Genomic DNA, 16,667 nt, shown 5'->3' with positions numbered 1-16,667 from the left:
ACATCACTGGCCATCTGGATGCCTTAATGCGCTTGGGTTTTAATTACTGCAATGACTTTACTTTTGTGACAGATGAATTACAAGAATGTAAAAACTATGTAAAAAAGTGTTTCTCGATTTGGCAAAGGCCATAATATTTATGGCCATCTGAATTGGATTCTCTCCTCTTTCACAATTAATTGTTGTGATAGTTTCATAGATGCCGTATTTAGCATAATACTGACAAGCAGAAGCTGAATGTGTGTGCGTGTGTGAGGACGTTGACTGCAACTTTCAGGGCTTTAGAAACATGTACAGTAAAACTGCGGCTCCATTAAACAGAGTTCCAAATTAGTCTTCGGGAACAGAATTCCAATGGACAGTGCTGCAGAATGCAAACAAACCCAAACGGGCTGGGCTAAGTTAGCGTAGCATGCTCCTAAGTTGCTGTCCTCATGCATAAGCTTTGTTAGCTGGGGCCTTGCTAAGAGGATTAAAGTTCCAGTTTGGTTCTTGCACATTTAAGAAATTGTTTCTGCCCCACTTCACACAGTGGCAGCGACCTCTTTCTCATTGGAGAGCGGGGCTTTGTCACCATAGCGACATGGGCCAAGCAAGACCTAACTAGCTGAGCCAGGCGACAGTGGGTGTGTATTAATGTGTCTGACTCTTGTCTCACAACAAAACACAAATTCCACACTTTCTCCTAATTGTGACTGCTTAAGGGCGTCAAACAAGTGCTGCTGGTTTAGGAAACTAATATGTGTCAATGTATTTGTTATAGTTTCGACCAAGACCACTCTTTCCTTTTTTACCTCCTTATGAACACACATAATATATGACGGGAATGGCTACTTAAATTATAATAAATAATACATTTTGCAAACAGTGCGCACACACACAGGAATGGTCCCCCTATGTATCAAGCTAAGACGCCAGCATACACAAATGCCAGCAGGGCTTTTATAATCTAAATTCCACTGAGGGTAAAAAGCTCTAGCATCTCTGCCTCCCACTGCCTCCCATAATATTTCTGTATCTATTTCTCAAATGTTTAACCCAGCCGTTTTCCACTGTGACTACAGAGTTTTGCTCCTTCCTTCTCTCATATGTTCAATTCTCAATGGGGAGAATTAGCTTGGAAAAAGGTTCCAGACTTAGACCAACTATCTCTGCTCATGAACCATAATATTATTTATCTAGCTTGTGTGAATCCTGACAGCAATTTGGCAACAGCAGCAACATTACTGGGGATGGGGACGTGAAGAGGTCAGGGTGAGTGTGTGTCTTGACACGAGCCATAAGCAGAATCAATGAGGTCGACCAGGAAAATGGCTAGAGCAGGAATTTCAATTTTGCCTTTTTCTGCATATTGTTAAGGTTATCATGTAGCCAATGATGATAGACTGCTACACAAAGCCTCTGCTTTTTAACTAGCCTGAAGACACCACCCAATAGCATCGAACGCAACAACCTATGTTTATACTTATATATGACCCTAAGCAATTCTTTACCCTTACGACTTTCCATGGTGCTTTTGTATTCTAGAAACCCAGTAGCTCTCCCTTGTTTTCAGCATTCTTTGTGAACAAAGTCTGCTTGATTCAAGATACCTGGCTCTAGAACTTGAGTTTACCTGGTCTCTACTTCTGGAAGGCCAGTATTTGGTGAAAGAGGGAGCACTGATTTGAGCAGACTGAGCTTCTCCTCAGCAGGCACCTCCCCGCGCTCCTTCAGTTTGGCCTGGAGACGCTCTACTGCCTGCAAGGCACGCTGTGTATCTGCAAGCCCTAGAATATTTCAGTGACAGCCGGAGAGAAGGAGTGGATGCAGGAAGAAGGAGGTGTGGGGGAGATAGAGGTGATGGGAAAGAAAGTTTATCAGTACAAAGCAGAGATAGTAAAACAGGACAGGGTGAGAGGAAATTATGTTTGAACTCGGCTAAACACCCTTTATAATTTTACATTCTGTAATACGCTTGTTAAAGGTCACATAGAGTGGTCCTGTTGCACATAAATGTTAGTTACGGAGGTCTACTTACATATATTAACTTGTTTTTATGGTCAAAAACCTCCTAGTTTCTGTAAACTAGCCGATAGAAATCCTCTTTTCTGACAGTGTTTTTCAGCCGCGATGTTTCAGAGTGAACTTTCACCCCCAGAAGACAGAGTCTTGTGATTGGCCAGTACTATCCAGCACATCCGTTCTCAGAAGCGCAGCGCCCCCCTCTGGAACGGCGGATGCACTGCTCCTCATTATCAAAACATTGTTTTAACAGTGTTTAAAGATAGCTTCGTCACGACTCCCCGCCGCAGTCCCTTTTATGACTTTAAACCGGAGTCAGACCCAGAGTCAGAAGACACTGTTGCTCGTGAAACACCTCCACAACGGACGTTATTCTTCTTCTGCGGTTCAATGTACGTAACCGGATGTGCCCGGACTACCGCCCGGAGGAGGACAATCGGTTGTTCAGGAGAACCGCTGCTTACGTAACTATTACGGGATTTTCAGTGATCTCGTTGAGCCCCGAGATTACAATAAAACACAACGTTCTCAGCAATGGCTGAACTGTTTGTTTCGAACCGTCAGGCTTCATAAACAAGGTAAGGACGCAGATACACACCAAAAAAAACAGCTATAATAGGAACTTCCGGTCTAGTTCCGCTTTAAAAATATATAGTTTCCATAACCATTCCTCTTTTATTTAACAGTGGCATGCATATTAGTCATAAAAGAAGGGACACACCACAGCCTGTGCTAAACTGACATAGCTTTGCATCAGGTTTTTGAAAATGTAATTTTTTTCCAGAAAAGCAAGGTCTTGATTTATGCCTTTAGGGTCAATTGTAGGATGCACAGGATCATGGAACGAATATCAAGATGAGAACTCATAACAACCAGGCTCACCACAGTTTGCTTGCTGGACCCTGCATTAGTCCCACAAGCAACTCCACAGTGGCTTGTTAGTGAGTTTCAACCAGCCTAACATCATCTGGACAAAAGTCAAGCAATGTCTGAGGCTCACTAACTGTGACTAACACCTAACCATGTGTGCAGAGTCTGCAGATGGTCCAAAGCACTTTTTGCACAGAGATGCATTGTTGTTTAAACAAAGGTCATAAACAAGCCAATACACTTGACCCTATGTAGATATTTTTCAGTTTGCCACTGGTACAGTGCAGGTGACTGTATCGTTTTCAATGCCTTCACCTCAATACGCATGATGAGCTGTCACACCAAAGTGTGACAAGTGTGTGTGTTCGCATTTTTGTTTTGTTTTACTAATAGAATATAGATTTTTTTGGGGGCCAGATTAAACATATTCTTCGTCTTTTTAATTGCGTGATTACATTTTACCCAAACCTTCATGTTATGATTGACTGTATAAAATACCCATTCCTGTCTTCTTAAGAGTGACCACAGAATGCAGCTTTAAAGGAAGAAGCTGGCATCAGCAATTTGGCTTATTTCTTGACAGTTGGATAAATAAATCTCAAAGAGACAAACAAACAATCAGAAATATGGCAACATTATCAGATATGGCAACATCGGCAGTCCACGAGCCTTTCACTGAATCCAGGGTCTCTTGTGCTGGTTCAGAAAACACACAACAGGAGCCAAATGTGGGATGCAGAGCCAGCAAAGACGGACACCCAACTGTCTAGGCCAAATGCCTCTCCAAAAACTGCTCATTTAAAAAATTAAATTGGAAATACAGAAAACAGTGAAAGTGCAGCAGCAGTATTTCATTTTGTGTCATATTTATCATCGTCATTTTGAATCTCAATTAGACTGAGTGTTAATGTTGGAGTCAGAATTATGTTATCATGTCAACACTCTGCACTCAAGCTGGGTCTGATTCAGGGACAAAAGTACATTGATACTGGATACTGAGCTATACCATGTTGTAAACCATCAGTTATGTGATAATTTACTGAACACATAACAAAAAACCCAAACCCATAGTAACTCTAACTCAGTAAGGTGTATGCTGTGCCATGAAACAACACAAAATACTGACTTACCCATTGTTTCAATCATTTTTGTATCTCCAGATAAATGGGATTTCTCTCCATTAACTGCTTATTCAAGGCCTGAAAAGAAAAAAAATAACATGACACACATTCAGTCACATATTTTTCAAATTCCAAAATGCATTCTATACAAACATGAAGTAGAAGCAGAAAAGCCAATTTCTCCTCAAAACTCAACTTCAAAAACATTCCATCTTCAAAAGGTCAACATGAAAGTGAAAATGGATTCATTTCTTTTCTGTCAGGACCATATTTATCTCTGCAAAAACTCCATTGCGCCGTAGAACTGTAAGCTATTTGCTGGGCCCCAACGCTGCACCGTACAAACTGTAAATTATTAGGTTTGTTTTGATGTAAGTTTTTTTGAGTCGTGCTGAATTTTCTGAAGTAAAATTAGCTACATGAAACACATCTGTGCTATAGGAATCCAATAATAACTGTCTGACTACCTACAATGCACAATCCTATCATTATAAAATATGATCTTATGCTTTGAATAGCTACTAAATTATGTGTTTGTACTCTGATTATCAACATGATAGTAGAAATTGTGTTTTCAAGAAAAAAGATGCACAGTGTTCATTGAAGTACAGACAATAGATTGTAAATCATATAAAAACCAAACTACTATTTTGCTCTTTAAAGTGCCAATCTGTAATGGCTGTCACCAGAACAGACATTTGTTTATAATTAGGTATGAATAAGTTATACACTACAGTGTTAATTTCTTTCATACAAATAATTAAAACCATAATTTGGTGGGCTCTTTTTAACCTTCACCCAGAACCGAAAATCTATCATTCATTAATCTGACATTTACCATGATAACTATTGATATTTATAAATAATTTTAGTAATATTTAATGTCATATTGTTCAGACCAGTGTTTCAGTGTTTTTAACCTGCATGTTTGATGATGTCCTGCTCTGACACACCTGTTTCAAATGGCTAATTATCAAGCTCTGCAGAAGCCTGATAACGACCCACTAATTTGAATCAGGTGTGTTGGACAACATCTAAGACAAAAGATGCAGAGCAGTGGTCCCTAAGGGCCAGAATTGAGAAACACTGCTTTATACAAACAGCAGAAGTGAACATCCACACATTCAGTGGCTTATAATGATTCACAGAAGGCAAATCTAACTAATTATTGTTGGACTTCAGCCTAATTTACTGTGGAGCTTCAATGCGCCATTTTCCTCAGTCAAATCATATGAGCGGCCACAGGCAGCTGATAACAGGTTGTCATTTTATCCTGCAGTCATTTTACAAAATAGCCGCTCATTTGGGTCATTTTCATCACTGTTGACGACTTCCTCGCTGTAATAAAGCGTTTGCAACAAAATAAGTGCGTTAATAGTTCGTAAATCAAGTCGGGGCTGTTCTCAACTCGTCCTCCTCCCCATCTCATCCATGGAGCAAGAAAACAACAGGCTGCCGACCAGAGGGGGGCGGTGGTGGAGAAGTCAAAATAGTAAACATTTATGTTCAGGAGGACAACAGATGTCAAATGCGTGTATTTACAGTTCTAACATACGACTCAACACTCGCTATGAGACGCTTGGAGCTATTTAAATCTCGTCATTCATGCTTTCCTGCCCGCAGCGGCAGCGGCAGTCATTAGCGACCGTGTAGCGAACTAAAGCGACAACACTCAACTTTGTAATTAACTGCAAAACAACCAGAAACTGTTCATGAATCGGTTTGTCGGAAAATATCATCTAACATGAGTGAGAAGCCTTTGGTTTCTCCGCTGCGAGGGTTGTTCTGCGGCTAACGGGGGCTCTGACTGGGGTTTAAAGATCATCCATCCATCTTCAACGGCTCACGCACGCGCGCGCACACACACACACACACGTGAGGTTTTCATGACTTAAGAGGACATTGCATTGACGTACATTAATTTCCTGGAGACTTACTCTAAACTTAACCATAATTACTACTGTCCTGATCCTAACCATTACCCCAACTCTACCCTCAACCTAAACTCAAAGCATTTCTTCACCTTAAAATATAGTCATTTGCCATTACACTTGCTTTTTGTCCCCACAAGGAAGACAAGTCCCCATAATGTGTCTGAGTAAACCGTTTTACGTCCCCACAACACTAGTAATACGTGGGCACACACACACAGACACAGACAGAGAGAGTGGAACTGGGGCTGAAGCGCCACCTCCTGGCCGCCCTGATACCCAGGGCCAATGTCAAACCTGGCTCCCAGTTCTCAAAATCATGAAGGAATAGAAATAAATCACTGCAGTGTGGCTAATTAACACATGCGAAGATGTTTGCTGTTGCCTTAAAGGTCCAGAGTGTAACATTTAGGATAGTTCACTGGAAGAAATGTAATACACTTATACATACGGATGTAGCCTTTTATATTTACTTTAGGTCAGGGCCTTAAGGGCTTTATGGAAGCTGCCATCTTTTCTTTAGCAACCTGTTTTCCATTGTTATTTCAGTACCTTAACATGGGTGGGGTCTACATAGCATGTCGTGACGTCTTTTTATATGCGAAACAATCACACAAACTAGAGGGAAAAGCAGTTATGTTCGGTGCACTGAATCATTAGGATCAGTCAATTTAAGAGATTAGCTCATGATCCTTGTCTTTGGGCAGTGATGTCGCTAAATACATCAGACTCCTGTTAAATACTGAGATTGTAGTCCTCGTTAAATACTGGAACATACAGCTTGTTCCTTCATATTCTGCCCCCAAAAACCTTAATGAAACAGATGTTTTATTTTTAAAAGCAGCTGTATTTTTGTTCACGAAAATCCACCAAAAACATTAATTTATATAAACATCATAGCACTGTGTTAAAAACTCCTGGTGTCACATGAGCAGTGATATAGTTGCCCAAAAGCAAAATCCCAAGTTGTTGAAGTGTTAAAGGAAAAGTATCACTGTTGTCATTAAACTAGGATTAATTGTTGGACAAATAAGTAAACCAAGTCAAGATTAAATGCTGCAGGAGATTTAGACTGTGTTAGATTTGTGTCATGGATGGGGCGGCGTATAGCTCCATTGGTAGAGCTGCTGTCCCATGTTGAGGTTATAGTCCTCACTGCAGGTTGCCCCGGTTCGAATCCCGCATCGGACAGCCCTTTCCTGCATGTCTTCCCATTTTCTGTCTATCTCCACTTACACTATTAATTAAAGGCAATAAAAAGCCCAAAAAAATCTTAAAAAAAAAAAAAAAGATTTGTGTCATGGATAAGGTTTAGTCTCTTTACTATTTTTTTGTACATACATTTTATACATTTTTGGTGAATCAGGGCCAGTTGTATGTGGAAGAGTCTTGCAAGAAAAACATCATAATAAAACAGGAATGGTCCAAGTGCAACATACAGTATGGTTTATCTGTCAACCACATGTTAACTATTACATTACTATGCAAGCAAGGCCTCAATTATACTCCCACACTCTTATGTACACAGATGACACTGGCACCCTCACAAGTATGTAAATCTTTAATATATAAATGTCAGTAATAAACATTCAAATGTATTGTAAAATGTACGGTGTACATTTGATCTCAAATGTTAATGCTTTGGCCTTGGCAAATAGAAAAATAAGTATCTGTCTCTTCCTGATAACATCATGCATAACTGCAGACAGCAGTTTTTACATGCTGAACATACTGTAATATAATATGGACTGTTACTTGAAATTAAACAGTCCATCTGCATTGTTATTTTCTTTCATAGTAAAGCAATGAGTATGGAAGTTTGTGTTTAGATGAGAATTAACAAGTTGTTTTTCTTTGACCTTTGACCCCAGTCCAGAGGTTTTTGCAGTCATGGATCAATACCTCAGAGCACAGCAGGAAGGAGCGGGGGTCATCTGGTAAGAAGTCATTTCAGCAAGAGATCGAGGGGGATAAAAGCTGCTTTCAGGAAGCTGATACTGACTAAATCCTTTCAACATTTATATATTCTGCTTTCCTCTTATTCACCCTGTAACTCCCCTCTTACGCTGACAATAAGCCACTTTTATGTGGGAGGTCTGACTCAGCCAAACACCAAAAAAAAGAAGAAATTGAAATGAAAGACAAAGGAAGAAAAAACATCTCAGCTCAGTGCTCAACAGTGTTATGTATTTTTGTACCTGCTTATTACAGACCTCCAGCTGTAATCTTCTCTGTTTGTGCCCACTTTGTAGCACAAGACACCAAATCTGATAATTGGGTACAAATCTTTATTGTGTGTGTTCTTTGAGTATTTCTTACCCCCCTTGCTCATTTTCATATTCTTCATTTTGTTTGTCCTTTTTAAAATTGTCCCAATTTCTCAAAGTTGCAGCGAAGGCTCAATAGCTGGGTTTTTTAATGAACATATGCAATTTCTTCTGTGTTAAGTTCAATGTATTTTGAATGTCTCTTTATAATGATATACTTTCCAAAGTTATGTTCTCAGATATGAATGACAAAAAACCCACCAAGCATTAAGTGCCAATTCTGTGTCCTAATAACACATTTAACTTGCATAATAAGCTATTGCATATGATAGAAAGAATCTGCATCACAGGTCAGTGGCTGTATTCATCTCCATGGTTGATCTGAGGCCATTGTCTCATGTTGTCAATCACTGCAGATGTAACCAACAACATTAACAAAGACACACCAGGGAAGGAACACAGTTAGCTGGTGTGATTATTTGGTAAAGGCTAATATTGTGTGTTGACAGGTCAAAATGTCTTCACTGTGTGCCTGCCTGTCACATCCCTATACCTAATCAGATGCTGTTTGATCTTAGGTTCACGTGGAGTCTAATCATGGCTGATTATTCAAGGTCACAAGAAAACAAAATGACGACCTCATCTGCTATATGCACGATGTCAGCACCTGCAGAACACAGGTACTCACTTTCTGATACCATGCTTTATTGGATACCAGCGAGGTGTATGAAGTCATACAGTGTAATAAAGAAATGCCCTGAAGGAATTACAAATTCAACGACTGAGCCGTATTGCCAGACTGAAAGCTGACATTGTCTGCCAGCCTTGATTTATTGCCAATAAAGCCATCAACATCGAAACAGCCTTTGAAATTATAACTTCCCAAAAGATGCACAAAGGCTAATAGAAGGAATCAGACATCATTGGTTTATTTTTTTCCACTACAATTGGGAAGTAGGTCCTTTCATTATCATTATTGCACTTAGTGAACTTCATTTTCAGTGATGCACACTATACTGCATTCATACTACACTGATGGGGTCAATGGTATTAAATAGCCTTGAAAACAGAAGAAGAACCTAAGAGTTTGGACTTAAGCGTTTGATGGTGCTGTGACTTGGAGGAGTTGTAGCTTTGTGTCAGTAGGTCTATGGGGTTAGAAGCTTGAAAATTGAAAGTGTGGCCCGATAGTCTTGTAGAGGAAAGGTCGCATGGGCCATAGTTAATCAATAGGTCTGTTCCTGTTGGGAATGTGAATGTGCTGATGAACTCGAATGCCAGTCCAGTGGATACTCTTGAAGATTTTGGAGACTTGACTGCTTATGTTGGCAACAAAACACTTTTGACTTGGACTGTTATGCCCCAAGCGAGGGCACAGGGTCGTCACAATCGGTCGATGTGTGCCTCTTGACATAAATGTGCACACCACATGCCATGACACTCCAGACATGAAAAATAAATCACTTATACCCATTTGCTGATCAGACTTATTTAAACTGCCTTGTACAATTCATGATTAAGTTAATGGTTGTAATTAGTAAGAAATGGCAGACATATGGTTTTCTATTCACAACAAGATTAGCATTTCAAACTGAATGAATGTGGCACGTGTGGTTTCTTGAGCCTTGATCGTCCACCTAGCATAGGACTAATGCATAGTTTAACGCCTCTATTTTAGGTCTTTATAACTTTTAATGTGCATCAGACGAAATGAAAGTGTTCTGAGAGCAGTTAAATGATGCACAGACTATTGCGTGCCACTCAAAGTCAAGGGCCCGTCAATGCGACCTGAGTGGTGGTAGGTGAGGCAAGCAGCAGTGCTGCATAATAGCAGCATTTGAAGTGTTGGAAAGGAAATGTCTGATGAATTAATGATAACTTAAAAGTTTGGCCATAGTGTGCCCTTTTTTATGGCAGACATTTTGACTGGTCACAGTAGAAATAGCACAAGTGAATAACTCCTGACTACTTGCATTAAACGGAGCCATCGTTAACATTATCGCTAACACCTGTGCTTCTCCACTGCTGTGAACATGGCCTATTAAACTGCAAGTATTGGTCACTGCTGAGGAAGAGAAGGTCGGAGATGTTTGATTTACCCAAGGTATGTCTCTCATATAATGATCTTCTTTTCTTTTCAGACCTCATTATTGATTAGTTTCAAGTCAAAGAGCCATTTGTTTGACAATTATTAACATAACTTTCAACAAAAATAACAGCATATTTTTTCACTATTGTTCCTGCTGTTTTATCGATGTATAAAAAGTAAAAAAAAAAAAAAGAAGACTAAGTGGGTTTTATAACTGCTCAGGCAAACAAAGATAGCAGCCTCCTGGAGGCACCAGTGTGTCCAGAAAACCTTTTTAAGTATTTAAGTGTCATTTCATTTTCATTTTAGAGTCATTGTGTCCTGCTTTTCTGTTACAGCAACTCTCTGTGTTGCTCATTCTGTTGGTGCTAACATGCTAATTTTCAGCAGGTAATTGTTTAGCAATGTTTAGCTTCTTATGTAGCTAATTATCACAGTGCACCTTTATGTATATAGGGGGTGATAGGCGGGGTACACCCTGGACATTTTCGCCAGTCCATCGCAGGGCCACATATAGAGACAAACAACAATTCTCTCACACCTACAGTCCATTTAGAGCGATCAACTCACCTAATCCCTAAATCTGCATGTTTTTGTACTGTGGGAGGAAGCTGCAGAGCCTGGAGAAAACACATGCACACATGGGGAATACATGCAAACGCCATGCAGAAAGGCCCTTGGTCTTCTTGCTGCAAAGGCAAAAGCACTGACCACTACGGCAACTGTGTGGCCCTTATTTGCATTTCATTTAATACAATTATGATTCCCATCTTTTATTTTATCTCCACTTGTTTTGCATTCCCACACTAAACTTTAAAAAACACATGGTCAGCAATGCCTGTTGTGATGATAAATAATAAAGTGTTGTCTGTGAAAATGTTTTTAAGTCACTTTGGAGGCAGTGGCTGTCATGCTGTATGTGTGACAGACTGGAAAATAGTGCACAATGTCAAGAGTCTGTGAAAAATGTTTGATGTGATGCACATGACTGCCATGCATACTGTTGGATAACCAGCATTTGTTGTCAGTCAGCTGTATTCAGAGTTTATGGACATATTTAATTAATGTAGTCATGTACCGAGTAAAATTAAAACTAACTTAACAAATGCTGAGTTATCATCAAGTGTGTCAGAGGAGACATAAAAACCTAATTAATTACAGTATAGTTTGATAAGTTATGCAACATTGTGGGTTTTTTTTGTTGTTTTTTTATTATGTATGGAGACAAACAAATATGTCATCCTTTGGCACCTTTTGTTGTAGAAGATAATAGCTTTTAAAGTTATGAAGTATTCTCTCTTTTTATAGGTACCTTTTTGGTCTTCACCAACTCCTGAGGAGAATTACCTGCTGGATAAGCTGAACGCGAATGCCCCACCATGATCGCCAGTTCACCGACTAGTTGCTTACTTCACCTGTTGTTCGATTATGGGTAAGTAGTTTACAGCCTGTTTTCAGACTTTTGAACAGCAGTCCTGTAAAAGTGAACATTTAAAAGTCTTTATATTCAAAAGTAATGGTTAAATAAACTTTAAGTGTACAAATTTAGTATGCGACTATTGGAAACGGTTCTGAAATTTTGAAGTGTGTGTTGAGGAAGTCTATTCTCCTTTTTGGTGACTTCTGCTCGTGCTGCTCTCTTTATGTTTTTGCCGCAGTGATTTTTCAGTTTTCAAGAAGATTAAACACAAACATACAGATACACTGTAGGTATATATGAGACTCAAATGTTTGTCAATGTTTTTTGTCACATAACCTTTTAGTAAAATCATTAAAAATGTGTTTTTGTAGTAACAGCAGCTTCAAAAACCGCGGTAGACCTCGTCTTTAACTACATACACCGTGTGTGTGTACTAATTGTCGATTCAGTTCTCTCAAATATTTCTCCACTTTTCCACTCAAGCAAAGACATGCTACCTTTGCGTTCATGAACGGAATATGTAATCTCGCCTCGCTGCCACATACTCACTGCAGACACTCAGACGTGATCCTGCTCATCCAGTTGAGGAAAGAGCTTTTCATTTTGGTTTATTCAATTACACATTCATTTTGTTTTAAAGTTTGTGTCACAATTCATCTGAGGTAGATGGCAACCGGTAGCCAATTTAATTATGCAAGCATTTCTGTAAAGGCTGACTGGAGTATGTCTGGGTCATCGTTTGAACGAGATTTAAAAGAGAACTGCACCTTGTTCCTAAAAACCAAACAAAAACAAAACGGATCTTTAATATGCAGTTCTGTACCAAGTAAACTGACTCATGACTATTATTGGAATGTCCATTGAGAGTGCAGACAACAACATTAATACAGTTTTTGTTGTCTTGATTCTGGGTTCTGAAATGTGATTGTTGCTCAACATTTTGTTTGCTTTGTTGGAGAATTTAGGCTGCACTGCTGTGGGTGTTGCTTCGTGAGGTTTCTTGCAGCTGATGTAATACTCGATGTAGGCAGGTGGTCATGCCCACTGACAGTGGGTAGTCATGTGCCTGCGCACACACTCGACACGGACAACTCTTTTTAAATGCCTTCTTCTGACCTTGGTCAGTAGCATCTGAAGGACGCAGAACGTACATGATTTTGACATATTTTAGACTCTACAATCAGTAGTGTTGATTCTTCACTTTGTCCTCAGCTCCAGTGTACCTCAGCCAGATGCAGTTTTTCTGCGTTTGTAATTTGTTCAAATTCTTAAAACAGCATACGTTTAGGGCTTGTGTGATAAGGTTTCTTGTGGCAGTAAACTAGGATTATTGGCTGTCTGTTGGGAACAAAAGCATAAGCCAGCTGACGTTGTGAGTGTTAAAGGGGACATAATTATTATGCAAAATCTCTGGACTCTGTCAGCCCTATCAGTCGGCAAAGTGTGAAAAAAGATGACTCACTTCCTGGAGGGCTGTTTTGGCCTTATGGTATTTTGACCAAAGCATGTCACAGACATGTTCATTAGGACACCAGGGAACTACTTTAACTTGGAGAAATAGCGTATAATATGAGACTTTTAAAAAAACATCTTAAACAGGAGATCAAAGGAGGATGGATGGTCCATAATAAATATGAATAAGATAGGAAGGCCAGTGTGCATTTCCTTTTGGCAGTCAGTTTGAGAATTGATCTATTCATTGTTGATCCTTGTAGTTAATTTTCGCTGATTAAGTTTCCCCATCTCAGCAATCATGTTATTTTATTTTATAGAAATACACACCTGAACTATTTAGAAGATGCTCAAATCATTAATAGTAATCGTAAGCTATCAGATAGCTCAGTTGGTAGCACATGTGCCCCTGTCGGGCAAAGTGCCCACATTAAATTCTACCTGTGTTTTTTTGCTGCATGTCTTCCCCCTCTTTTCTTTTCTCTCTTTCACGCTTTACTGTCCTGTCCAATAATCGAAAAAAGATCCAAAAAAATATCTTTTAACAATAGTAATCGATTGTTGCAGCCCAAACATCCAAAAAAGAGTAATAAAACTGCTGCTTTTGTGTCTTCAAAACCTGATTTTGATTAAAAAAAGAAACATTCATTGTTCAGCTCCATTAGATATCACCACCAAATGTTCAAATTGGTGTGTTGTTTTAGTGCAGTTGAACAAACATGTCACATTTTCTCATGCAAACCCACAAATAAACAGCTGGTGAAGTGTCTATTGAATCGTCACCTGAAGCACTGCTGCATGTGCTTGTGTCAGAACTAAGCTTGCTAGCATGGATGAACATGGAGAATGGCCTCTGCATTATTGGATTCACATTGCAAAACAACTGTCCCCAAAAGCCTTATATTTCCTCAACAGCGTTTTACTTGGCAACAGCAGGTGAGAAGCTGTACAGAGGTTTTATTGTGTCGTGCATCACTTTATGGTGTTCAATTATGTCTGAGTCTCAGGTGCTTAACTCTGTATTTAGTAAATCCATCGTTGGCAGCTGGAAGTTTTGCATTAGTGTATTACACACACAATTATACGTATTGCCGTGGAACAGAAATGCCGGTGTTGACAAGGAAATCAACAATGGAATTAGCCTGTTAAGCTTAAACTACTTCACTCATAAATGTTGAGAATAGTTAAATACAATTACACAAACGCACACAATAGACTGTGAAGTGTGCTGTTTGAAAAGCAAATCCTTGAAAACACTGCTATATTAAAAACAAGACAGTGAGACCGAACACATTCGAATTTAGCTAGCATCTTTGTTGAAATCTTTGATTCAATTGATGTCTAATTGCATTTAAATCTCCAGTATCTAACTTTATCAGAATGAATAAGCCAAAGGCACATAAACAATATTATACATACATTTAAAGTTTATTAAACTGCAAATTTCCTCCTTAAGCAAATTTGCAGCAACACTGGCCTTCAAAAAGACAGGGAATATGCACTTGTCTCAGGCTACTACTCACAGAAATACTGTATCTTGCTCATTGCTCACTGTAATAAGCAGCTGATTTTTTTCCCCCACGTGTTGGGTCAGTTGATGTACGATGGGACAGTTAGTGTTTGGATTAGCATGAAAAAAATAACATATCTAGCATTAAGCAAGAAACAAATCCCCGTATTGATGCATTTGCTCAATAATAGAATAAAAGGTATGTTTATGTTTTATTAGCATAAAGTCTAACATGTCAAACTTCTTCATTGTCGTTTGGAAAGCTGAAAGTTTGTCTTATGAAAGTCTTTACTTTGCTTTACAGTGCCAAAAAAACCTGACAAGCCCTGAGAAGAAATGCTGTCTAGTTTTGATTTATTCCTTTTCAGAAGGCCACAGTACATGCAGTTCAGGGAGGTTTCCCAGTGCTGCGATGATTTCCTTTTTCTGCAATGAAATGAGATAGATGGTCCAACTTCCTTTCACTGTCTTAAAGTACTTTGCCTTTGCAACAGAGGTTGTGGAAAAGCTGTTCATCTTTTAACCATGAAGCATATTCAGGGGATTAAAGGGAACTGATTCAATTCTGACTCCTATTTTTTTAGTCTGTCGGTATATGCATCTCCACTGATGGTGTGATATCCACATTACTGCTATTTCGCAGACTGAGACTCTTATTTTGTAGTCCCTGTATATTTTTGGCTGCAGCATAGTGCATGGCACTTAAGGTATCGCTTTGAAGCTACCTGGTTTATGCAAGCGTAATGGCAGGCAGCTTTGGTCAGTGCTCTACCTGGAGAAATCCATTTGCATCGGAACTGCATGGAAAGCAGTGCCAGGGATAGATAACGCTGCATCTTTTCTTACAGAGGCAGCCAGTTATTTTTCATCAGGGCGTTCAGGAGTTCAAGGTGTTTCTCAGACAGCAAACAAGAGCAAAAATGTGCCTCACCATGTCTGTGCTAGCATGGGCTCATTAGCGGAGCTCTGTGCGAAGGATTGAGTGATTACTTGTTATTGTTTGATTGTAATTAGGATTATTAAAGTGATTAATTGGCCATCGGATGATTGAGAGGGTGAATGCAGACTTGGCTCCAGCTGGAAGTGTGCTGCAGCTGGTGCAGCGAGTGCAAAGGTCACTGCAGGTATATATAATATATTTAACGATTTATAGTCGGTCACTGCAGGTATATATAATATATTTAACGATTTCTAGTCCTTGAATCTGCTGTTTTATTTTTGGTACTGCTATTTCTTCACATACATTTTATGCCAGCCCCTGATAAAAGGGGGGGAAAAGGCAGTCAAATAAACAGCTGGACTTATGGTTGTTGTGGTGGAATAGAGGAAAACACAGCAGCCTCCAGCAAACAGATTTCTATGAACAATTGGCTTCCAGCAAGAAAAAGGCACCATTAACTCGTAAAACTAAAAAAAAAAACAGATGCTGTCACGTCTCATACAAGCGAACCGTTCCCCCAGAGAACACAGTTTATGAATGAATTAACTTTTTACATCTGCAAACATTTTCATTTAGCATGCTTGGCGGCATTTCATCTGCCACACCTATAACTGTCCTCATCAGCTCAAATCTCCAGGCTGCAGTTGCTTTGATTGAAGTATTGATGGACAACTCCCATACCACTTACATTTGCGACAAATATTTTAATCAGGTAGTTGATTTTACATTGATTTCAGGCGCACAGACGGAATGTAATATTATATTTTAATGTTGGTGTTTTTTTTGCCTGCAAAGGCAAGCCTCAGTGTAGGTACAGAGGGGCTTTGGTTTGTGGCATGTTATCCAGTGTTTGCTGCTAGGTGGAGCCCGAGTATACGGCGAGAGCGGCAGTCCACATCCGAGTTTTTGCTCTCACCTTTCACTGGCTCTCCAAGCCCTCGGTCTCCATACAGAATTACTCCCAGCCAGTGCGCACTGTTGGTCTGTCATTGTCGCGGAGAGCCGAACAACTTAGGTTCTTCTCTTCCCTCACATTAGCCTCCTCCTTTAAAACAATCTTCAG

This window comes from Microchirus variegatus (genome assembly GCF_963457635.1).
Source record: "Microchirus variegatus genome assembly, chromosome: 2".
Taxonomy (NCBI): domain Eukaryota; kingdom Metazoa; phylum Chordata; class Actinopteri; order Pleuronectiformes; family Soleidae; genus Microchirus; species Microchirus variegatus.
Note: the sequence above shows the minus strand (reverse complement) of the source record.